This window comes from Saccoglossus kowalevskii, chromosome 1 (genome assembly GCF_978046115.1).
Source record: "Saccoglossus kowalevskii chromosome 1, keSacKowa6.1, whole genome shotgun sequence".
NCBI classification, from domain to species: Eukaryota; Metazoa; Hemichordata; class Enteropneusta; family Harrimaniidae; genus Saccoglossus; species Saccoglossus kowalevskii.
In genome coordinates this window covers 26,182,235-26,206,013 of record NC_140641.1, presented here as the reverse complement: position 1 = coordinate 26,206,013, position 23,779 = coordinate 26,182,235, and the positions used below count along the sequence as shown (strand labels likewise).

General features: G+C 45.6%; 22 non-coding genes and 1 pseudogene across 22 annotated transcripts; all 23 read right to left on the bottom strand.

Annotated features, from left to right (window-relative positions):
* Nucleotides 1-328: 328 nt before the first annotated feature.
* On the bottom strand, nucleotides 329-493 carry LOC144347493 (U1 spliceosomal RNA). Its single transcript, XR_013419639.2, has one exon. It is a non-coding gene; the product is annotated as a U1 spliceosomal RNA (small nuclear RNA).
* Nucleotides 494-1,118: 625 nt separating this feature from the next.
* On the bottom strand, nucleotides 1,119-1,283 carry LOC144347490 (U1 spliceosomal RNA). Its single transcript, XR_013419636.2, has one exon. It is a non-coding gene; the product is annotated as a U1 spliceosomal RNA (small nuclear RNA).
* Nucleotides 1,284-1,906: 623 nt separating this feature from the next.
* Nucleotides 1,907-2,071, bottom strand: LOC146750761 (U1 spliceosomal RNA). The gene has a single exon (XR_014930447.1). It is a non-coding gene; the product is annotated as a U1 spliceosomal RNA (small nuclear RNA).
* Nucleotides 2,072-2,696: 625 nt separating this feature from the next.
* On the bottom strand, nucleotides 2,697-2,861 carry LOC144347491 (U1 spliceosomal RNA). Its single transcript, XR_013419637.2, has one exon. It is a non-coding gene; the product is annotated as a U1 spliceosomal RNA (small nuclear RNA).
* Nucleotides 2,862-3,487: 626 nt separating this feature from the next.
* LOC144347520 (U1 spliceosomal RNA) lies at nucleotides 3,488-3,652 on the bottom strand. The gene has a single exon (XR_013419665.1). It is a non-coding gene; the product is annotated as a U1 spliceosomal RNA (small nuclear RNA).
* Nucleotides 3,653-4,277: 625 nt separating this feature from the next.
* LOC146750760 (U1 spliceosomal RNA) lies at nucleotides 4,278-4,442 on the bottom strand. The gene has a single exon (XR_014930444.1). It is a non-coding gene; the product is annotated as a U1 spliceosomal RNA (small nuclear RNA).
* A 625-nt stretch (nucleotides 4,443-5,067) lies between these two features.
* On the bottom strand, nucleotides 5,068-5,232 carry LOC146750759 (U1 spliceosomal RNA). The gene has a single exon (XR_014930443.1). It is a non-coding gene; the product is annotated as a U1 spliceosomal RNA (small nuclear RNA).
* A 625-nt stretch (nucleotides 5,233-5,857) lies between these two features.
* On the bottom strand, nucleotides 5,858-6,022 carry LOC146750758 (U1 spliceosomal RNA). Its single transcript, XR_014930442.1, has one exon. It is a non-coding gene; the product is annotated as a U1 spliceosomal RNA (small nuclear RNA).
* A 624-nt stretch (nucleotides 6,023-6,646) lies between these two features.
* LOC146750757 (U1 spliceosomal RNA) lies at nucleotides 6,647-6,811 on the bottom strand. The gene has a single exon (XR_014930437.1). It is a non-coding gene; the product is annotated as a U1 spliceosomal RNA (small nuclear RNA).
* A 625-nt stretch (nucleotides 6,812-7,436) lies between these two features.
* LOC146750756 (U1 spliceosomal RNA) lies at nucleotides 7,437-7,601 on the bottom strand. The gene has a single exon (XR_014930434.1). It is a non-coding gene; the product is annotated as a U1 spliceosomal RNA (small nuclear RNA).
* Nucleotides 7,602-8,226: 625 nt separating this feature from the next.
* On the bottom strand, nucleotides 8,227-8,391 carry LOC146750755 (U1 spliceosomal RNA). Its single transcript, XR_014930431.1, has one exon. It is a non-coding gene; the product is annotated as a U1 spliceosomal RNA (small nuclear RNA).
* Nucleotides 8,392-9,016: 625 nt separating this feature from the next.
* On the bottom strand, nucleotides 9,017-9,181 carry LOC146750754 (U1 spliceosomal RNA). The gene has a single exon (XR_014930578.1). It is a non-coding gene; the product is annotated as a U1 spliceosomal RNA (small nuclear RNA).
* Nucleotides 9,182-9,806: 625 nt separating this feature from the next.
* On the bottom strand, nucleotides 9,807-9,971 carry LOC144347546 (U1 spliceosomal RNA). Its single transcript, XR_013419690.2, has one exon. It is a non-coding gene; the product is annotated as a U1 spliceosomal RNA (small nuclear RNA).
* A 623-nt stretch (nucleotides 9,972-10,594) lies between these two features.
* LOC144347524 (U1 spliceosomal RNA) lies at nucleotides 10,595-10,759 on the bottom strand. Its single transcript, XR_013419669.2, has one exon. It is a non-coding gene; the product is annotated as a U1 spliceosomal RNA (small nuclear RNA).
* Nucleotides 10,760-11,384: 625 nt separating this feature from the next.
* LOC146750753 (U1 spliceosomal RNA) lies at nucleotides 11,385-11,549 on the bottom strand. The gene has a single exon (XR_014930545.1). It is a non-coding gene; the product is annotated as a U1 spliceosomal RNA (small nuclear RNA).
* A 621-nt stretch (nucleotides 11,550-12,170) lies between these two features.
* On the bottom strand, nucleotides 12,171-12,335 carry LOC146750752 (U1 spliceosomal RNA). The gene has a single exon (XR_014930430.1). It is a non-coding gene; the product is annotated as a U1 spliceosomal RNA (small nuclear RNA).
* Nucleotides 12,336-12,960: 625 nt separating this feature from the next.
* LOC144347516 (U1 spliceosomal RNA) lies at nucleotides 12,961-13,125 on the bottom strand. Its single transcript, XR_013419661.1, has one exon. It is a non-coding gene; the product is annotated as a U1 spliceosomal RNA (small nuclear RNA).
* Nucleotides 13,126-13,748: 623 nt separating this feature from the next.
* Nucleotides 13,749-13,913, bottom strand: LOC144347545 (U1 spliceosomal RNA). The gene has a single exon (XR_013419689.2). It is a non-coding gene; the product is annotated as a U1 spliceosomal RNA (small nuclear RNA).
* A 621-nt stretch (nucleotides 13,914-14,534) lies between these two features.
* Nucleotides 14,535-14,699, bottom strand: LOC144347539 (U1 spliceosomal RNA). The gene has a single exon (XR_013419684.2). It is a non-coding gene; the product is annotated as a U1 spliceosomal RNA (small nuclear RNA).
* A 625-nt stretch (nucleotides 14,700-15,324) lies between these two features.
* Nucleotides 15,325-15,489, bottom strand: LOC146750751 (U1 spliceosomal RNA). The gene has a single exon (XR_014930427.1). It is a non-coding gene; the product is annotated as a U1 spliceosomal RNA (small nuclear RNA).
* A 623-nt stretch (nucleotides 15,490-16,112) lies between these two features.
* Nucleotides 16,113-16,277, bottom strand: LOC146750750 (U1 spliceosomal RNA). Its single transcript, XR_014930544.1, has one exon. It is a non-coding gene; the product is annotated as a U1 spliceosomal RNA (small nuclear RNA).
* A 621-nt stretch (nucleotides 16,278-16,898) lies between these two features.
* Nucleotides 16,899-17,063, bottom strand: LOC144347515 (U1 spliceosomal RNA). The gene has a single exon (XR_013419660.1). It is a non-coding gene; the product is annotated as a U1 spliceosomal RNA (small nuclear RNA).
* A 625-nt stretch (nucleotides 17,064-17,688) lies between these two features.
* On the bottom strand, nucleotides 17,689-17,823 carry LOC146750749 (U1 spliceosomal RNA; annotated as a pseudogene).
* Nucleotides 17,824-23,779: the final 5,956 nt, after the last annotated feature.

Sequence of the window (23,779 nt, the reverse complement as noted above, 5' to 3'; positions counted from 1 at the left end):
TCATCCTATCAGCGTCCGTAGCCCCCCAAATCATATGGTTGCTGTCAACCAATGGGTTTTCTTTTATGCGAAACGCGGCGTGTGAGGGCGTCAGTACTCGACAAGTACAGGTGACCTGTGGATCTGGCCAACTCTCGATTATTTCATTGCTTAGTACATCGAAAACCTGTCCATTTTTAATAAATAATAATAACTTGATCAATGGTCGACATTTCCCTGAAAATCTAGTTAGGAAACCCACATTGTTCTCACATGAGGCGGATCTGCGCGATTTCTCACTAGAGATGACCAATGTAAGAAATTAGATCTGATTTTTTAGTTTCATTATCAGAGGATAGCGCGAACGCAGTCCCCCACTAACATAAATTATGCGCCCGAGTCGCCCACATTTGGGGCGATCGCAGGTGTCAGCCCAGCCGAAGTGCAATGGGAGGGCCTCTCCCTGAGGGAACCGCCTCCATGATCACGGTTAACCCCTACGCCAGGTAAGTATGCCATTGACTGTCAACAACGGAGTACCCCATGGAATGAAACAAAACAGACACGACGGTGAGTGCCAAGAGCATCTGGAAAAAATCGTATTCTAACTAGTAGTTGCACACAATAGACTGGTAATGTCATGACTTAAATATTAACCACATGATTTTAATGGTCGCTCATGGACATTTGACTCCACGAAATGCGTTGTATATACTGAAAATTCGCGACAAACTTGGCCACAAAGGATTCTGGGTAGAGAGAGAGAGAGATTATGCACGCACACCAAGCGGCACTAATCCCATGCCAGCGATCATCCTATCAGCGTCCGTAGCCCCCCAAATCATATGGTTGCTGTCAACCAATGGGTTTTCTTTTATGCGAAACGCGGCGTGTGAGGGCGTCAGTACTCGACAAGTACAGGTGACCTGTGGATCTGGCCAACTCTCGATTATTTCATTGCTTAGTACATCGAAAACCTGTCCATTTTTAATAAATAATAATAACTTGATCAATGGTCGACATTTCCCTGAAAATCTAGTTAGGAAACCCACATTGTTCTCACATGAGGCGGATCTGCGCGATTTCTCACTAGAGATGACCAATGTAAGAAATTAGATCTGATTTTTTAGTTTCATTATCAGGGGATAGCGCGAACGCAGTCCCCCACTAACATAAATTATGCGCCCGAGTCGCCCACATTTGGGGCGATCGCAGGTGTCAGCCCAGCCGAAGTGCAATGGGAGGGCCTCTCCCTGAGGGAACCGCCTCCATGATCACGGTTAACCCCTACGCCAGGTAAGTATGCCATTGACTGTCAACAACGGAGTACCCCATGGAATGAAACAAAACAGACACGACGGTGAGTGCCAAGAGCATCTGGAAAAAATCGTATTCTAACTAGTAGTTGCACACAATAGACTGGTAATGTCATGACTTAAATATTAACCACATGATTTTAATGGTCGCTCATGGACATTTGACTCCACGAAATGCGTTGTATATACTGAAAATTCGCGACAAACTTGGCCACAAAGGATTCTGGGTAGAGAGAGAGAGATTATGCACGCACACCAAGCGGCACTAATCCCATGCCAGCGATCATCCTATCAGCGTCCGTAGCCCCCCAAATCATATGGTTGCTGTCAACCAATGGGTTTTCTTTTATGCGAAACGCGGCGTGTGAGGGCGTCAGTACTCGACAAGTACAGGTGACCTGTGGATCAGGCCAACTCTCGATTATTTCATTGCTTAGTACATCGAAAACCTGTCCATATTTAATAAATAATAATAACTTGATCAATGGTCGACATTTCCCTGAAAATCTAGTTAGGAAACCCACATTGTTCTCACATGAGGCGGATCTGCGCGATTTCTCACTAGAGATGACCAATGTAAGAAATTAGATCTGATTTTTTAGTTTCATTATCAGGGGATAGCGCGAACGCAGTCCCCCACTAACATAAATTATGCGCCCGAGTCGCCCACATTTGGGGCGATCGCAGGTGTCAGCCCAGCCGAAGTGCAATGGGAGGGCCTCTCCCTGAGGGAACCGCCTCCATGATCACGGTTAACCCCTACGCCAGGTAAGTATGCCATTCACTGTCAACAACGGAGTACCCCATGGAATGAAACAAAACAGACACGACGGTGAGTGCCAAGAGCATCTGGAAAAAATCGTATTCTAACTAGTAGTTGCACACAATAGACTGGTAATGTCATGACTTAAATATTAACCACATGATTTTAATGGTCGCTCATGGACATTTGACTCCACGAAATGCGTTGTATATACTGAAAATTCGCGACAAACTTGGCCACAAAGGATTCTGGGTAGAGAGAGAGAGAGATTATGCACGCACACCAAGCGGCACTAATCCCATGCCAGCGATCATCCTATCAGCGTCCGTAGCCCCCCAAATCATATGGTTGCTGTCAACCAATGGGTTTTCTTTTATGCGAAACGCGGCGTGTGAGGGCGTCAGTACTCGACAAGTACAGGTGACCTGTGGATCTGGCCAACTCTCGATTATTTCATTGCTTAGTACATCGAAAACCTGTCCATTTTTAATAAATAATAATAACTTGATCAATGGTCGACATTTCCCTGAAAATCTAGTTAGGAAACCCACATTGTTCTCACATGAGGCGGATCTGCGCGATTTCTCACTAGAGATGACCAATGTAAGAAATTAGATCTGATTTTTTAGTTTCATTATCAGGGGATAGCGCGAACGCAGTCCCCCACTAACATAAATTATGCGCCCGAGTCGCCCACATTTGGGGCGATCGCAGGTGTCAGCCCAGCCGAAGTGCAATGGGAGGGCCTCTCCCTGAGGGAACCGCCTCCATGATCACGGTTAACCCCTACGCCAGGTAAGTATGCCATTGACTGTCAACAACGGAGTACCCCATGGAATGAAACAAAACAGACACGACGGTGAGTGCCAAGAGCATCTGGGAAAAAATCGTATTCTAACTAGTAGTTGCACACAATAGACTGGTAATGTCATGACTTAAATATTAACCACATGATTTTAATGGTCGCTCATGGACATTTGACTCCACGAAATGCGTTGTATATACTGAAAATTCGCGACAAACTTGGCCACAAAGGATTCTGGGTAGAGAGAGAGAGAGATTATGCACGCACACCAAGCGGCACTAATCCCATGCCAGCGATCATCCTATCAGCGTCCGTAGCCCCCCAAATCATATGGTTGCTGTCAACCAATGGGTTTTCTTTTATGCGAAACGCGGCGTGTGAGGGCGTCAGTACTCGACAAGTACAGGTGACCTGTGGATCTGGCCAACTCTCGATTATTTCATTGCTTAGTACATCGAAAACCTGTCCATTTTTAATAAATAATAATAACTTGATCAATGGTCGACATTTCCCTGAAAATCTAGTTAGGAAACCCACATTGTTCTCACATGAGGCGGATCTGCGCGATTTCTCACTAGAGATGACCAATGTAAGAAATTAGATCTGATTTTTTAGTTTCATTATCAGGGGATAGCGCGAACGCAGTCCCCCACTAACATAAATTATGCGCCCGAGTCGCCCACATTTGGGGCGATCGCAGGTGTCAGCCCAGCCGAAGTGCAATGGGAGGGCCTCTCCCTGAGGGAACCGCCTCCATGATCACGGTTAACCCCTACGCCAGGTAAGTATGCCATTGACTGTCAACAACGGAGTACCCCATGGAATGAAACAAAACAGACACGACGGTGAGTGCCAAGAGCATCTGGAAAAAATCGTATTCTAACTAGTAGTTGCACACAATAGACTGGTAATGTCATGACTTAAATATTAACCACATGATTGTAATGGTCGCTCATGGACATTTGACTCCACGAAATGCGTTGTATATACTGAAAATTCGCGACAAACTTGGCCACAAAGGATTCTGGGTAGAGAGAGAGAGAGATTATGCACGCACACCAAGCGGCACTAATCCCATGCCAGCGATCATCCTATCAGCGTCCGTAGCCCCCCAAATCATATGGTTGCTGTCAACCAATGGGTTTTCTTTTATGCGAAACGCGGCGTGTGAGGGCGTCAGTACTCGACAAGTACAGGTGACCTGTGGATCAGGCCAACTCTCGATTATTTCATTGCTTAGTACATCGAAAACCTGTCCATATTTAATAAATAATAATAACTTGATCAATGGTCGACATTTCCCTGAAAATCTAGTTAGGAAACCCACATTGTTCTCACATGAGGCGGATCTGCGCGATTTCTCACTAGAGATGACCAATGTAAGAAATTAGATCTGATTTTTTAGTTTCATTATCAGGGGATAGCGCGAACGCAGTCCCCCACTAACATAAATTATGCGCCCGAGTCGCCCACATTTGGGGCGATCGCAGGTGTCAGCCCAGCCGAAGTGCAATGGGAGGGCCTCTCCCTGAGGGAACCGCCTCCATGATCACGGTTAACCCCTACGCCAGGTAAGTATGCCATTCACTGTCAACAACGGAGTACCCCATGGAATGAAACAAAACAGACACGACGGTGAGTGCCAAGAGCATCTGGAAAAAATCGTATTCTAACTAGTAGTTGCACACAATAGACTGGTAATGTCATGACTTAAATATTAACCACATGATTTTAATGGTCGCTCATGGACATTTGACTCCACGAAATGCGTTGTATATACTGAAAATTCGCGACAAACTTGGCCACAAAGGATTCTGGGTAGAGAGAGAGAGAGATTATGCACGCACACCAAGCGGCACTAATCCCATGCCAGCGATCATCCTATCAGCGTCCGTAGCCCCCCAAATCATATGGTTGCTGTCAACCAATGGGTTTTCTTTTATGCGAAACGCGGCGTGTGAGAGCGTCAGTACTCGACAAGTACAGGTGACCTGTGGATCTGGCCAACTCTCGATTATTTCATTGCTTAGTACATCGAAAACCTGTCCATTTTTAATAAATAATAATAACTTGATCAATGGTCGACATTTCCCTGAAAATCTAGTTAGGAAACCCACATTGTTCTCACATGAGGCGGATCTGCGCGATTTCTCACTAGAGATGACCAATGTAAGAAATTAGATCTGATTTTTTAGTTTCATTATCAGGGGATAGCGCGAACGCAGTCCCCCACTAACATAAATTATGCGCCCGAGTCGCCCACATTTGGGGCGATCGCAGGTGTCAGCCCAGCCGAAGTGCAATGGGAGGGCCTCTCCCTGAGGGAACCGCCTCCATGATCACGGTTAACCCCTACGCCAGGTAAGTATGCCATTGACTGTCAACAACGGAGTACCCCATGGAATGAAACAAAACAGACACGACGGTGAGTGCCAAGAGCATCTGGAAAAAATCGTATTCTAACTAGTAGTTGCACACAATAGACTGGTAATGTCATGACTTAAATATTAACCACATGATTGTAATGGTCGCTCATGGACATTTGACTCCACGAAATGCGTTGTATATACTGAAAATTCGCGACAAACTTGGCCACAAAGGATTCTGGGTAGAGAGAGAGAGAGATTATGCACGCACACCAAGCGGCACTAATCCCATGCCAGCGATCATCCTATCAGCGTCCGTAGCCCCCCAAATCATATGGTTGCTGTCAACCAATGGGTTTTCTTTTATGCGAAACGCGGCGTGTGAGGGCGTCAGTACTCGACAAGTACAGGTGACCTGTGGATCAGGCCAACTCTCGATTATTTCATTGCTTAGTACATCGAAAACCTGTCCATATTTAATAAATAATAATAACTTGATCAATGGTCGACATTTCCCTGAAAATCTAGTTAGGAAACCCACATTGTTCTCACATGAGGCGGATCTGCGCGATTTCTCACTAGAGATGACCAATGTAAGAAATTAGATCTGATTTTTTAGTTTCATTATCAGGGGATAGCGCGAACGCAGTCCCCCACTAACATAAATTATGCGCCCGAGTCGCCCACATTTGGGGCGATCGCAGGTGTCAGCCCAGCCGAAGTGCAATGGGAGGGCCTCTCCCTGAGGGAACCGCCTCCATGATCACGGTTAACCCCTACGCCAGGTAAGTATGCCATTGACTGTCAACAACGGAGTACCCCATGGAATGAAACAAAACAGACACGACGGTGAGTGCCAAGAGCATCTGGGAAAAAATCGTATTCTAACTAGTAGTTGCACACAATAGACTGGTAATGTCATGACTTAAATATTAACCACATGATTTTAATGGTCGCTCATGGACATTTGACTCCACGAAATGCGTTGTATATACTGAAAATTCGCGACAAACTTGGCCACAAAGGATTCTGGGTAGAGAGAGAGAGATTATGCACGCACACCAAGCGGCACTAATCCCATGCCAGCGATCATCCTATCAGCGTCCGTAGCCCCCCAAATCATATGGTTGCTGTCAACCAATGGGTTTTCTTTTATGCGAAACGCGGCGTGTGAGGGCGTCAGTACTCGACAAGTACAGGTGACCTGTGGATCAGGCCAACTCTCGATTATTTCATTGCTTAGTACATCGAAAACCTGTCCATATTTAATAAATAATAATAACTTGATCAATGGTCGACATTTCCCTGAAAATCTAGTTAGGAAACCCACATTGTTCTCACATGAGGCGGATCTGCGCGATTTCTCACTAGAGATGACCAATGTAAGAAATTAGATCTGATTTTTTAGTTTCATTATCAGGGGATAGCGCGAACGCAGTCCCCCACTAACATAAATTATGCGCCCGAGTCGCCCACATTTGGGGCGATCGCAGGTGTCAGCCCAGCCGAAGTGCAATGGGAGGGCCTCTCCCTGAGGGAACCGCCTCCATGATCACGGTTAACCCCTACGCCAGGTAAGTATGCCATTCACTGTCAACAACGGAGTACCCCATGGAATGAAACAAAACAGACACGACGGTGAGTGCCAAGAGCATCTGGAAAAAATCGTATTCTAACTAGTAGTTGCACACAATAGACTGGTAATGTCATGACTTAAATATTAACCACATGATTTTAATGGTCGCTCATGGACATTTGACTCCACGAAATGCGTTGTATATACTGAAAATTCGCGACAAACTTGGCCACAAAGGATTCTGGGTAGAGAGAGAGAGAGATTATGCACGCACACCAAGCGGCACTAATCCCATGCCAGCGATCATCCTATCAGCGTCCGTAGCCCCCCAAATCATATGGTTGCTGTCAACCAATGGGTTTTCTTTTATGCGAAACGCGGCGTGTGAGGGCGTCAGTACTCGACAAGTACAGGTGACCTGTGGATCTGGCCAACTCTCGATTATTTCATTGCTTAGTACATCGAAAACCTGTCCATTTTTAATAAATAATAATAACTTGATCAATGGTCGACATTTCCCTGAAAATCTAGTTAGGAAACCCACATTGTTCTCACATGAGGCGGATCTGCGCGATTTCTCACTAGAGATGACCAATGTAAGAAATTAGATCTGATTTTTTAGTTTCATTATCAGGGGATAGCGCGAACGCAGTCCCCCACTAACATAAATTATGCGCCCGAGTCGCCCACATTTGGGGCGATCGCAGGTGTCAGCCCAGCCGAAGTGCAATGGGAGGGCCTCTCCCTGAGGGAACCGCCTCCATGATCACGGTTAACCCCTACGCCAGGTAAGTATGCCATTGACTGTCAACAACGGAGTACCCCATGGAATGAAACAAAACAGACACGACGGTGAGTGCCAAGAGCATCTGGAAAAAATCGTATTCTAACTAGTAGTTGCACATAATAGACTGGTAATGTCATGACTTAAATATTAACCACATGATTTTAATGGTCGCTCATGGACATTTGACTCCACGAAATGCGTTGTATATACTGAAAATTCGCGACAAACTTGGCCACAAAGGATTCTGGGTAGAGAGAGAGAGAGATTATGCACGCACACCAAGCGGCACTAATCCCATGCCAGCGATCATCCTATCAGCGTCCGTAGCCCCCCAAATCATATGGTTGCTGTCAACCAATGGGTTTTCTTTTATGCGAAACGCGGCGTGTGAGGGCGTCAGTACTCGACAAGTACAGGTGACCTGTGGATCTGGCCAACTCTCGATTATTTCATTGCTTAGTACATCGAAAACCTGTCCATTTTTAATAAATAATAATAACTTGATCAATGGTCGACATTTCCCTGAAAATCTAGTTAGGAAACCCACATTGTTCTCACATGAGGCGGATCTGCGCGATTTCTCACTAGAGATGACCAATATAAGAAATTAGATCTGATTTTTTAGTTTCATTATCAGGGGATAGCGCGAACGCAGTCCCCCACTAACATAAATTATGCGCCCGAGTCGCCCACATTTGGGGCGATCGCAGGTGTCAGCCCAGCCGAAGTGCAATGGGAGGGCCTCTCCCTGAGGGAACCGCCTCCATGATCACGGTTAACCCCTACGCCAGGTAAGTATGCCATTGACTGTCAAGAACGGAGTACCCCATGGAATGAAACAAAACAGACACGACGGTGAGTGCCAAGAGCATCTGGAAAAAATCGTATTCTAACTAGTAGTTGCACACAATAGACTGGTAATGTCATGACTTAAATATTAACCACATGATTTTAATGGTCGCTCATGGACATTTGACTCCACGAAATGCGTTGTATATACTGAAAATTCGCGACAAACTTGGCCACAAAGGATTCTGGGTAGAGAGAGAGAGAGATTATGCACGCACACCAAGCGGCACTAATCCCATGCCAGCGATCATCCTATCAGCGTCCGTAGCCCCCCAAATCATATGGTTGCTGTCAACCAATGGGTTTTCTTTTATGCGAAACGCGGCGTGTGAGGGCGTCAGTACTCGACAAGTACAGGTGACCTGTGGATCTGGCCAACTCTCGATTATTTCATTGCTTAGTACATCGAAAACCTGTCCATTTTTAATAAATAATAATAACTTGATCAATGGTCGACATTTCCCTGAAAATCTAGTTAGGAAACCCACATTGTTCTCACATGAGGCGGATCTGCGCGATTTCTCACTAGAGATGACCAATGTAAGAAATTAGATCTGATTTTTTAGTTTCATTATCAGGGGATAGCGCGAACGCAGTCCCACACTAACATAAATTATGCGCCCGAGTCGCCCACATTTGGGGCGATCGCAGGTGTCAGCCCAGCCGAAGTGCAATGGGAGGGCCTCTCCCTGAGGGAACCGCCTCCATGATCACGGTTAACCCCTACGCCAGGTAAGTATGCCATTGACTGTCAACAACGGAGTACCCCATGGAATGAAACAAAACAGACACGACGGTGAGTGCCAAGAGCATCTGGAAAAAATCGTATTCTAACTAGTAGTTGCACACAATAGACTGGTAATGTCATGACTTAAATATTAACCACATGATTTTAATGGTCGCTCATGGACATTTGACTCCACGAAATGCGTTGTATATACTGAAAATTCGCGACAAACTTGGCCACAAAGGATTCTGGGTAGAGAGAGAGAGAGATTATGCACGCACACCAAGCGGCACTAATCCCATGCCAGCGATCATCCTATCAGCGTCCGTAGCCCCCCAAATCATATGGTTGCTGTCAACCAATGGGTTTTCTTTTATGCGAAACGCGGCGTGTGAGGGCGTCAGTACTCGACAAGTACAGGTGACCTGTGGATCTGGCCAACTCTCGATTATTTCATTGCTTAGTACATCGAAAACCTGTCCATTTTTAATAAATAATAATAACTTGATCAATGGTCGACATTTCCCTGAAAATCTAGTTAGGAAACCCACATTGTTCTCACATGAGGCGGATCTGCGCGATTTCTCACTAGAGATGACCAATGTAAGAAATTAGATCTGATTTTTTAGTTTCATTATCAGGGGATAGCGCGAACGCAGTCCCCCACTAACATAAATTATGCGCCCGAGTCGCCCACATTTGGGGCGATCGCAGGTGTCAGCCCAGCCGAAGTGCAATGGGAGGGCCTCTCCCTGAGGGAACCGCCTCCATGATCACGGTTAACCCCTACGCCAGGTAAGTATGCCATTGACTGTCAACAACGGAGTACCCCATGGAATGAAACAAAACAGACACGACGGTGAGTGCCAAGAGCATCTGGAAAAAATCGTATTCTAACTAGTAGTTGCACACAATAGACTGGTAATGTCATGACTTAAATATTAACCACATGATTTTAATGGTCGCTCATGGACATTTGACTCCACGAAATGCGTTGTATATACTGAAAATTCGCGACAAACTTGGCCACAAAGGATTCTGGGTAGAGAGAGAGAGATTATGCACGCACACCAAGCGGCACTAATCCCATGCCAGCGATCATCCTATCAGCGTCCGTAGCCCCCCAAATCATATGGTTGCTGTCAACCAATGGGTTTTCTTTTATGCGAAACGCGGCGTGTGAGGGCGTCAGTACTCGACAAGTACAGGTGACCTGTGGATCTGGCCAACTCTCGATTATTTCATTGCTTAGTACATCGAAAACCTGTCCATTTTTAATAAATAATAATAACTTGATCAATTGTCGACATTTCCCTGAAAATCTAGTTAGGAAACCCACATTGTTCTCACATGAGGCGGATCTGCGCGATTTCTCACTAGAGATGACCAATGTAAGAAATTAGATCTGATTTTTTAGTTTCATTATCAGGGGATAGCGCGAACGCAGTCCCCCACTAACATAAATTATGCGCCCGAGTCGCCCACATTTGGGGCGATCGCAGGTGTCAGCCCAGCCGAAGTGCAATGGGAGGGCCTCTCCCTGAGGGAACCGCCTCCATGATCACGATTAACCCCTACGCCAGGTAAGTATGCCATTGACTGTCAACAACGGAGTACCCCATGGAATGAAACAAAACAGACACGACGGTGAGTGCCAAGAGCATCTGGAAAAAATCGTATTCTAACTAGTAGTTGCACACAATAGACTGGTAATGTCATGACTTAAATATTAACCACATGATTTTAATGGTCGCTCATGGACATTTGACTCCACGAAATGCGTTGTATATACTGAAAATTCGCGACAAACTTGGCCACAAAGGATTCTGGGTAGAGAGAGAGAGAGATTATGCACGCACACCAAGCGGCACTAATCCCATGCCAGCGATCATCCTATCAGCGTCCGTAGCCCCCCAAATCATATGGTTGCTGTCAACCAATGGGTTTTCTTTTATGCGAAACGCGGCGTGTGAGGGCGTCAGTACTCGACAAGTACAGGTGACCTGTGGATCTGGCCAACTCTCGATTATTTCATTGCTTAGTACATCGAAAACCTGTCCATTTTTAATAAATAATAATAACTTGATCAATGGTCGACATTTCCCTGAAAATCTAGTTAGGAAACCCACATTGTTCTCACATGAGGCGGATCTGCGCGATTTCTCACTAGAGATGACCAATGTAAGAAATTAGATCTGATTTTTTAGTTTCATTATCAGGGGATAGCGCGAACGCAGTCCCCCACTAACATAAATTATGCGCCCGAGTCGCCCACATTTGGGGCGATCGCAGGTGTCAGGCCAGCCGAAGTGCAATGGGAGGGCCTCTCCCTGAGGGAACCGCCTCCATGATCACGGTTAACCCCTACGCCAGGTAAGTATGCCATTGACTGTCAACAACGGAGTACCCCATGGAATGAAACAAAACAGACACGACGGTGAGTGCCAAGAGCATCTGGAAAAAATCGTATTCTAACTAGTAGTTGCACACAATAGACTGGTAATGTCATGACTTAAATATTAACCACATGATTTTAATGGTCGCTCATGGACATTTGACTCCACGAAATGCGTTGTATATACTGAAAATTCGCGACAAACTTGGCCACAAAGGATTCTGGGTAGAGAGAGAGATTATGCACGCACACCAAGCGGCACTAATCCCATGCCAGCGATCATCCTATCAGCGTCCGTAGCCCCCCAAATCATATGGTTGCTGTCAACCAATGGGTTTTCTTTTATGCGAAACGCGGCGTGTGAGGGCGTCAGTACTCGACAAGTACAGGTGACCTGTGGATCTGGCCAACTCTCGATTATTTCATTGCTTAGTACATCGAAAACCTGTCCATTTTTAATAAATAATAATAACTTGATCAATGGTCGACATTTCCCTGAAAATCTAGTTAGGAAACCCACATTGTTCTCACATGAGGCGGATCTGCGCGATTTCTCACTAGAGATGACCAATGTAAGAAATTAGATCTGATTTTTTAGTTTCATTATCAGGGGATAGCGCGAACGCAGTCCCCCACTAACATAAATTATGCGCCCGAGTCGCCCACATTTGGGGCGATCGCAGGTGTCAGCCCAGCCGAAGTGCAATGGGAGGGCCTCTCCCTGAGGGAACCGCCTCCATGATCACGGTTAACCCCTACGCCAGGTAAGTATGCCATTGACTGTCAACAACGGAGTACCCCATGGAATGAAACAAAACAGACACGACGGTGAGTGCCAAGAGCATCTGGAAAAAATCGTATTCTAACTAGTAGTTGCACACAATAGACTGGTAATGTCATGACTTAAATATTAACCACATGATTTTACTGGTCGCTCATGGACATTTGACTCCACGAAATGCGTTGTATATACTGAAAATTCGCGACAAACTTGGCCACAAAGGATTCTGGGTAGAGAGAGAGAGAGATTATGCACGCACACCAAGCGGCACTAATCCCATGCCAGCGATAATCCTATCAGCGTCCGTAGCCCCCCAAATCATATGGTTGCTGTCAACCAATGGGTTTTCTTTTATGCGAAACGCGGCGTGTGAGGGCGTCAGTACTCGACAAGTACAGGTGACCTGTGGATCTGGCCAACTCTCGATTATTTCATTGCTTAGTACATCGAAAACCTGTCCATTTTTAATAAATAATAATAACTTGATCAATGGTCGACATTTCCCTGAAAATCTAGTTAGGAAACCCACATTGTTCTCACATGAGGCGGATCTGCGCGATTTCTCACTAGAGATGACCAATGTAAGAAATTAGATCTGATTTTTTAGTTTCATTATCAGGGGATAGCGCGAACGCAGTCCCCCACTAACATAAATTATGCGCCCGAGTCGCCCACATTTGGGGCGATCGCAGGTGTCAGCCCAGCCGAAGTGCAATGGGAGGGCCTCTCCCTGAGGGAACCGCCTCCATGATCACGGTTAACCCCTACGCCAGGTAAGTATGCCATTGACTGTCAACAACGGAGTACCCCATGGAATGAAACAAAACAGACACGACGGTGAGTGCCAAGAGCATCTGGAAAAAATCGTATTCTAACTAGTAGTTGCACACAATAGACTGGTAATGTCATGACTTAAATATTAACCACATGATTTTACTGGTCGCTCATGGACATTTGACTCCACGAAATGCGTTGTATATACTGAAAATTCGCGACAAACTTGGCCACAAAGGATTCTGGGTAGAGAGAGAGAGATTATGCACGCACACCAAGCGGCACTAATCCCATGCCAGCGATCATCCTATCAGCGTCCGTAGCCCCCCAAATCATATGGTTGCTGTCAACCAATGGGTTTTCTTTTATGCGAAACGCGGCGTGTGAGGGCGTCAGTACTCGACAAGTACAGGTGACCTGTGGATCTGGCCAACTCTCGATTATTTCATTGCTTAGTACATCGAAAACCTGTCCATTTTTAATAAATAATAATAACTTGATCAATGGTCGACATTTCCCTGAAAATCTAGTTAGGAAACCCACATTGTTCTCACATGAGGCGGATCTGCGCGATTTCTCACTAGAGATGACCAATGTAAGAAATTAGATCTGATTTTTTAGTTTCATTATCAGGGGATAGCGCGAACGCAGTCCCCCACTAACATAAATTATGCGCCCGAGTCGCCCACATTTGGGGCGATCGCAGGTGTCAGGCCAGCCGAAGTGCAATGGGAGGGCCTCTCCCTGAGGGAACCGCCTCCATGATCACGGTTAACCCCTACGCCAGGTAAGTATGCCATTGACTGTCAACAACGGAGTACCCCATGGAATGAAACAAAACAGACACGACGGTGAGTGCCAAGAGCATCTGGAAAAAATCGTATTCTAACTAGTAGTTGCACACAATAGACTGGTAATGTCATGACTTAAATATTAACCACATGATTTTAATGGTCGCTCATGGACATTTGACTCCACGAAATGCGTTGTATATACTGAAAATTCGCGACAAACTTGGCCACAAAGGATTCTGGGTAGAGAGAGAGATTATGCACGCACACCAAGCGGCACTAATCCCATGCCAGCGATCATCCTATCAGCGTCCGTAGCCCCCCAAATCATATGGTTGCTGTCAACCAATGGGTTTTCTTTTATGCGAAACGCGGCGTGTGAGGGCGTCAGTACTCGACAAGTACAGGTGACCTGTGGATCTGGCCAACTCTCGATTATTTCATTGCTTAGTACATCGAAAACCTGTCCATTTTTAATAAATAATAATAACTTGATCAATGGTCGACATTTCCCTGAAAATCTAGTTAGGAAACCCACATTGTTCTCACATGAGGCGGATCTGCGCGATTTCTCACTAGAGATGACCAATGTAAGAAATTAGATCTGATTTTTTAGTTTCATTATCAGGGGATAGCGCGAACGCAGTCCCCCACTAACATAAATTATGCGCCCGAGTCGCCCACATTTGGGGCGATCGCAGGTGTCAGCCCAGCCGAAGTGCAATGGGAGGGCCTCTCCCTGAGGGAACCGCCTCCATGATCACGGTTAACCCCTACGCCAGGTAAGTATGCCATTGACTGTCAACAACGGAGTACCCCATGGAATGAAACAAAACAGACACGACGGTGAGTGCCAAGAGCATCTGGAAAAAATCGTATTCTAACTAGTAGTTGCACACAATAGACTGGTAATGTCATGACTTAAATATTAACCACATGATTTTACTGGTCGCTCATGGACATTTGACTCCACGAAATGCGTTGTATATACTGAAAATTCGCGACAAACTTGGCCACAAAGGATTCTGGGTAGAGAGAGAGAGAGATTATGCACGCACACCAAGCGGCACTAATCCCATGCCAGCGATAATCCTATCAGCGTCCGTAGCCCCCCAAATCATATGGTTGCTGTCAACCAATGGGTTTTCTTTTATGCGAAACGCGGCGTGTGAGGGCGTCAGTACTCGACAAGTACAGGTGACCTGTGGATCTGGCCAACTCTCGATTATTTCATTGCTTAGTACATCGAAAACCTGTCCATTTTTAATAAATAATAATAACTTGATCAATGGTCGACATTTCCCTGAAAATCTAGTTAGGAAACCCACATTGTTCTCACATGAGGCGGATCTGCGCGATTTCTCACTAGAGATGACCAATGTAAGAAATTAGATCTGATTTTTTAGTTTCATTATCAGGGGATAGCGCGAACGCAGTCCCCCACTAACATAAATTATGCGCCCGAGTCGCCCACATTTGGGGCGATCGCAGGTGTCAGCCCAGCCGAAGTGCAATGGGAGGGCCTCTCCCTGAGGGAACCGCCTCCATGATCACGGTTAACCCCTACGCCAGGTAAGTATGCCATTGACTGTCAACAACGGAGTACCCCATGGAATGAAACAAAACAGACACGACGGTGAGTGCCAAGAGCATCTGGAAAAAATCGTATTCTAACTAGTAGTTGCACACAATAGACTGGTAATGTCATGACTTAAATATTAACCACATGATTTTACTGGTCGCTCATGGACATTTGACTCCACGAAATGCGTTGTATATACTGAAAATTCGCGACAAACTTGGCCACAAAGGATTCTGGGTAGAGAGAGAGAGATTATGCACGCACACCAAGCGGCACTAATCCCATGCCAGCGATCATCCTATCAGCGTCCGTAGCCCCCCAAATCATATGGTTGCTGTCAACCAATGGGTTTTCTTTTATGCGAAACGCGGCGTGTGAGGGCGTCAGTACTCGACAAGTACAGGTGACCTGTGGATCTGGCCAACTCTCGATTATTTCATTGCTTAGTACATCGAAAACCTGTCCATTTTTAATAAATAATAATAACTTGATCAATGGTCGACATTTCCCTGAAAATCTAGTTAGGAAACCCACATTGTTCTCACATGAGGCGGATCTGCGCGATTTCTCACTAGAGATGACCAATGTAAGAAATTAGATCTGATTTTTTAGTTTCATTATCAGGGGATAGCGCGAACGCAGTCCCCCACTAACATAAATTATGCGCCCGAGTCGCCCACATTTGGGGCGATCGCAGGTGTCAGGCCAGCCGAAGTGCAATGGGAGGGCCTCTCCCTGAGGGAACCGCCTCCATGATCACGGTTAACCCCTACGCCAGGTAAGTATGCCATTGACTGTCAACAACGGAGTACCCCATGGAATGAAACAAAACAGACACGACGGTGAGTGCCAAGAGCATCTGGAAAAAATCGTATTCTAACTAGTAGTTGCACACAATAGACTGGTAATGTCATGACTTAAATATTAACCACATGATTTTAATGGTCGCTCATGGACATTTGACTCCACGAAATGCGTTGTATATACTGAAAATTCGCGACAAACTTGGCCACAAAGGATTCTGGGTAGAGAGAGAGATTATGCACGCACACCAAGCGGCACTAATCCCATGCCAGCGATCATCCTATCAGCGTCCGTAGCCCCCCAAATCATATGGTTGCTGTCAACCAATGGGTTTTCTTTTATGCGAAACGCGGCGTGTGAGGGCGTCAGTACTCGACAAGTACAGGTGACCTGTGGATCTGGCCAACTCTCGATTATTTCATTGCTTAGTACATCGAAAACCTGTCCATTTTTAATAAATAATAATAACTTGATCAATGGTCGACATTTCCCTGAAAATCTAGTTAGGAAACCCACATTGTTCTCACATGAGGCGGATCTGCGCGATTTCTCACTAGAGATGACCAATGTAAGAAATTAGATCTGATTTTTTAGTTTCATTATCAGGGGATAGCGCGAACGCAGTCCCCCACTAACATAAATTATGCGCCCGAGTCGCCCACATTTGGGGCGATCGCAGGTGTCAGCCCAGCCGAAGTGCAATGGGAGGGCCTCTCCCTGAGGGAACCGCCTCCATGATCACGGTTAACCCCTACGCCAGGTAAGTATGCCATTGACTGTCAACAACGGAGTACCCCATGGAATGAAACAAAACAGACATGACGGTGAGTGCCAAGAGCATCTGGAAAAAATCGTATTCTAACTAGTAGTTGCACACAATAGACTGGTAATGTCATGACTTAAATATTAACCACATGATTTTACTGGTCGCTCATGGACATTTGACTCCACGAAATGCGTTGTATATACTGAAAATTCGCGACAAACTTGGCCACAAAGGATTCTGGGTAGAGAGAGAGAGAGATTATGCACGCACACCAAGCGGCACTAATCCCATGCCAGCGATCATCCTATCAGCGTCCGTAGCCCCCCAAATCATATGGTTGCTGTCAACCAATGGGTTTTCTTTTATGCGAAACGCGGCGTGTGAGGGCGTCAGTACTCGACAAGTACAGGTGACCTGTGGATCTGGCCAACTCTCGATTATTTCATTGCTTAGTACATCGAAAACCTGTCCATTTTTAATAAATAATAATAACTTGATCAATGGTCGACATTTCCCTGAAAATCTAGTTAGGAAACCCACATTGTTCTCACATGAGGCGGATCTGCGCGATTTCTCACTAGAGATGACCAATGTAAGAAATTAGATCTGATTTTTTAGTTTCATTATCAGGGGATAGCGCGAACGCAGTCCCCCACTAACATAAATTATGCGCCCGAGTCGCCCACATTTGGGGCGATCGCAGGTGTCAGCCCAGCCGAAGTGCAATGGGAGGGCCTCTCCCTGAGGGAACCGCCTATTTTTGTTTTAGGGTGGCAAAAAAAAAACCCTACTCTAAGACAAAGAATACCAACAACAACAAAAACAAAGGAAAATCTACTCTAACCTACAACTGTGCACCCTAGGCAGGCCAGCCACGCTGGGTCTAGGCACACGAGGTTACGATCCTCCCTGCCTGATCTTTTGAAACAGTTGTTAAACCAAAAGCACGACAAATAAATAAATAAAAGGCTAACAGACAACAGGAAAGATGAAACAAAAGACAGAAAAACAGAACCCTAAAGTTTAGATTTCACTTTGGAGTTGGTCTTTTCGATGAGGAATTGCCATTTTTCCGAGACGGTATCGGTGTCCTCATTATTGATGTCGGCTTCGATTCTGGAACTAATATACCTCTTGGTGTTTATGAGGACTTCTGCATATGTGACATGCTGTTTTTCAAAGTTGGCGTAGCATCTGGATTTCCAGATTTCATGTTTAATAACATTAACCATGTACAATATGACGGCCTGAATGTGAGCTTGGAGTGGTGAGGCGAGAATCCCATAGTACACAAGATTTTTGCTGCAGATAATGGTGATTCCGGTGTTATGACGGATATAGTGTTCGAGCCAGGACCAGAGCAAGGATGGTGTGTCACATTCTAAGAACAGGTGGTCGAGAGTCTCTACTTGTGAGCAGTCAACTCTTGGGCAGGAGCGAGAAGTTATGCATCCCCAATGATATAGGGTGCTCTTTGTCTTCAGAGCCTTGTGAACGATTTTCCAGGCCAGCTCCTTCAACAGGTTATCCAGAAGAGGACTGTGGCACGATGCGAAAATTTTACTCCAGTTCATGTGGGGAGCTTTCAAGATGACGTGTGGGGTATGCGATAGTTTCTCAAGGAGAGTGGAATACACAGATTTTGTAGATATGATCGTCCAGTTGGATGTGCAGAGTGTCGCATGGTTTTGTTGACAAGACTTTCTGAGGTGAGCATGCCATTGTGGTGGGTCAGAAAAGTGCGGATACAGGTTAGACCAAGGCAGAGCCAGAATTGCTAGAAGGTTTTTATTCGCCCAGGACAGAGGGAAGAAGCGATCTGGGAGATCCGACACCATAGAACTACAGGAACTTTGAATAAAAATGGCATCAGCCTTCATTTGGATGTTAACCAGGCCCAATCCCCCTTCTTGTAGAGGCAGATAGAAAGTTTCCCGCTTTATAAATTCTTTCTTCCCAGACCACATGAAGTTGAAAACCAGAGGAGTGAGCGTCTGAATGACAGAGTTGGGAATATTGTAGATGTGTGCAATGTACCAAAGTGGTGCGGTAACGAGGTTGTTTATGACGATGACTTTTCCGACCATTGAGAGACGTCTCTTCTCCCATTGAGTAAGAGTGGTTTTAAACTTCTTGACGCAACTGTCCCAATTGACGGCACTCATATCGATGCTCCCAAACCAGAAGCCATTGATTTTGATTCTGACCCCCGTCCAGTCAATGTTATAAGGCTTGTCTGAACGGTTTCTCCAGCTTCCTAGGAAGAGACCTTTGCATTTCGTCATATTGAGTTCAGAGCCCGAAGCAGTACCAAATCTCTCAAAAAGTTGGAACAGAGCCTTGAACGACTTATTATCAGTAACCAGAGCTGTGGAGTCATCTGCATATTGGAGAAGTTTGCATTCAGTTTTTGATCCAGGTAGTTTCACACCTTTGATTTCGGTTGAACTCTGCACAGCTGCTGCAAGCGGCTCCATGAAAATGATGTACAGCAAAGGTGAGAGTGGGCAGCCCTGACGGACACCCCTAGATAAAGAAAAGGCAGGGGACACATGCCCATTGACGGTGACCGAACTCATGATATCATTGTAGATCGTCTTGATGTAAGAACAGAAGAGTGAGCCGCAATTCAGCTGCATGAGGGTTTTATATAGGAATTTCCACTCAACCCTATCAAAGGCTTTTTTCTGATCCAAAGAAACGATAGCACTGCCAAAGCCTCTGCTATTAGCAAAAGTGGTGAAATCTCTCAGGATGCGCACGTTTTGGTGAATTGACCGCCCAGCAACACCACAGGTTTGGAAAGGCCCGATAACAGATGGAAGAACAGAATATAAACGGGTGGCGAGAGCTTTCGTGACGATTTTGTAGTCAACGTTAAGAAGGGATATAGGTCTTTTATCCCCAGGGCGCACTGCTTCGTGATGATTACCTTCTTGGGGTGAAGGCTTATTCACCAGGGTGATTAGACCCTGACGCTGGGAGGTGGATAGTTGACCTTGTGTCATGGCGATATTAATAACTTGGGTGAAATCTTCTCCTAGATCTTCCCAGAAGAGCATATAAAATTCTTTGGGAAGACCATCCAAGCCCGGGGTCTTATTATCTTTCATGTTCTTCAGAGCATCATGTAACTCTTTCTGTATAATTGGTTTGTCAAGTTGTTGTTTTTGCATGTCAGAGAAAGACCTGGTGAGCTTGCCCAGGAAGAAATCTTGCTCCTTGCAGTCTAAGTTTGGTTGTGATGTATATAATTTACTATAAAATTGGGCAAAGACAGATGGGACTTCATCCGGATCTGACACCACTTTGCCTTCAGCATTGATAACACTGGAGACCAGCTTGCTCTTGCCACGTCTGCGTTCTGTAGTTAAAAAGACGCTTGACCATCTTTCCTGCTCTTGAATAAGTTGTGCTCGCGAGCGGATTTTCGCCCCTTCCAGTTTCCTAAGCTGTAAATCATGAATTTTCTTTTTGGTAATGTGGTAGGATCCCAGGGTAGCCCGAGTACGGTCTCCCGAGTTAAGCTTATGTGTCAGTTCTTTAAAATGATGAAGAAGTTTGTTCAGCTTTGCTCTATTGTCTTGCGATATGCGTTTTGAGTGCGTGGTGATTAGTGATTTGGCCCGAGCCTTGACTGTGTCCCACCAGTCCAAAATAGAGTCAAAGGCAGGTTTAAGGGTCTTCCATTGTTGGATGTGTTTTCTTATGCTACTCCTGACTACAGGGTCTTGGAGGGTTGAGATATTACACTTCCATACACCTCGACCTCTTGCGATGGATGTTGGCATCTTGAGTACACAGGTGATGAATTCATGGTCAGAGAATGGACAAGGAATGATTTTAGATTCAGTGGTCATGTTTTTGGGGGTCAGAAACTTGTCAATTCTAGATGCAGAAGCGTTGTTGGCACTCCTCCAGGTGAATTCCTTCGTTGAGGGATGGGAAATGCGCCAGTGATCAGTGATATTATAGTCAGAGCAGATGGAATTAAGGACATCAGAGCCGGCCCGGACTTCTGGGCTATCAAGTCCACCAAGTTTGTCAAGCAGTGGATCACTGACACAATTGAAATCACCACATAGGATTGTCTCTTTGTTTGGGGGCAAATATTGAGCAAGAGAACCGAAGAAGCTAATGCGAGCCTGAGGATTATTGGGGGCATAGACAGAACACAAACGAAAGGAAGTGGTGCCATGCGTGATGGAGACAGAAACAACTCTGCCTTCAGAATCCGTATGAACTTCATTGTACTTCGCTTGGAAGGCTGGAGAGAAAAGGATGGCCACGCCTCTTGAGTGTTTAGACCCAAGGCTATACAGGATGCGTCCACCCCATTCCATCTCCCATTGCTCCGCATCATCACAAGAGCTCATATACGTTTCCTGGATGCAGATAAGGTCGAATTTGGCGCTATGGCAGTGGTTAAAGAAGGCGAGTCTGGAGGCTTGGTTGCGTAGTCCCTGGATGTTTATAGAGGCGATGGTAGTCATGATATTACTGGTTAAGGGTGAGACACTGCTGTAAACTTTCTATCGTCTGCTGCGATAAGAAGTGTGTATGTGTTGTGTGTACATGTTTTGTCCAAGCCAATGTTGTGCCGGAGGAAAATTTGCAGGCTGACACCGGACAAAATAATTTCACTCCCCTCTCTCCATGTTCCTTCTTACAGTGGGAACGCAGGCTGGCAAAGGATTCAGCAATGAATTCGCAACCAATGCTGGCGAACTGGTTGCAAGTAAACTTAGCATTTTTAGTAACAATTTCATGAAGTTTGGTCACTTCCGGTGGTTTCATTTTTTTTGCACTTTCATCTGTTTGACCATCATCTGAGAAGTGTCTTTTTCTATCTTCTGTTGGAGGTTTCGTGTTTTCTGGACCAGGGTGGGCTGTAGCTGGCTGCGGCAGTGTGACTATGGCAGTCTCATATGATGATTGAGAGCTTTCACCACTACTGTGGGCTGGTGTTGGTTGATCCATTTCATTGGTCATATTCTCCGTGTTGGCTGGGATCTTGGGTGTCTGTTTTTGGGTAACAGATGGTTCGTTTGATTTGGTAACTGGTAACCTAGAAGAGGCCGTGGGAGCATGAACAGGAAACTCAGACGGAGGGTTGGTGGTTGTGTTGGCGGTTGTGTTTTCTCCGGTGGTATTTTCTATGACCATATCTTCAATGGTGGGTAAACAGTCCTGGCATGCGACTTCTACATATGGGGATTCGGATTTTTTGGAGCACTTGGTACATGATTCTATAGTTGCTTCTTTTGGAGGGACCAGATCTGAGCAGTACATGCACTTGATGTCCAAGGCTGCAACGAAGTTTCCACATTTGCAGCTAGAGGACATTGGTGGCGCATTTGCCCATGAGGGACTTTTAGAGACTTGGTTAGCAAAGGAGATTTTGCAATTCCGAGCGATGTGACCGGGTTTGTGGCAGATAGTGCACACAATGGTTTTGTCACAGTCATTTGTCGAATGGCCATGCTCAAGGCATCTGTTGCAAATGGTGGTTTTGCAGTCTTTGGATAAGTGACCTGATTGCTGGCATCTGTTGCATGTTCTCACTTGTCCCATGTATGAAACCCAAACATTACGTCCGGAGATACGTAACGCAGATGGAATGTTAGATCTCAATTTCATTTTATATTGGCGGTTACCATTGAACACTTTTGGAGCGAAGTGGTAGGTACAGAAGCGGGAGGCCAAGACCTCGCCATATTGGCTAAGAGTGTACCGAATTTCGTTGTCGTTGGTCTCAGATGGGATATGGAAAAGGGTGACGATCGTGTACTCAGTAAAATTTTTGCAATCTTCTACGCCATGCATCTTTTCAAATTTCCGTTCATTTTCTCTTCTTTTGCTGAATGAGGTGAATGTTATATCATACTTGTTACCAGGCAGAGGCTGGACACACGTCAAGTCGTCAATATTAATACCTAACTCTTTAATTCTTTTGAACAGGTCAACTGGTTTGACAGGTTCAGTCAACGTGACCGAGATAGAGGAATCTCGCCTCATTCTCGTCAGAGCAGTGATCAACAATCGGGGGAGGATTTGGGAAACGGCGCAAAGGCCAGTCCTCCAGATAGGTGACACCAACCACACAGGATACACAGGACGCCAAGTAGAAAACTAGCGACAAGCAGACAAATAATGGGTAAGACTCACCAAGCAGAGCAGAACGAGACAGGAGCTGGTTTCTTCAGGAGCGCTTCGCAGTGTCTTCTCTTCACGGCAGCTTCCGGACTTTCCCCGGGGGCCAAAGATGGCACACACCCGGGGAGACAACAACAAATACAGTAACCAGAAACAATCAAGCAATTACTCACCAAAGAGAAGCAGCAAGGATAAGGGTTGATCAGCAGTCAAGTCACCAGTAGCAGGAAGCTGGACAATGGTTATACCAACAGCAGAAAGCAGGCCTAGAGATCACGGTTAACCCCTACGCCAGGTAAGTATGCCATTGACTGTCAACAACGGAGTACCCCATGGAATGAAACAAAACAGACACGACGGTGAGTGCCAAGAGCATCTGGAAAAAAATCGTATTCTAACTAGTAGTTGCACACAATAGACTGGTAATGTCATGACTTAAATATTAACCACATGATTTTAATGGTCGCTCATGGACATTTGACTCCACGAAATGCGTTGTATATACTGAAAATTCGCGACAAACTTGGCCACAAAGGATTCTGGGTAGAGAGAGAGAGAGATT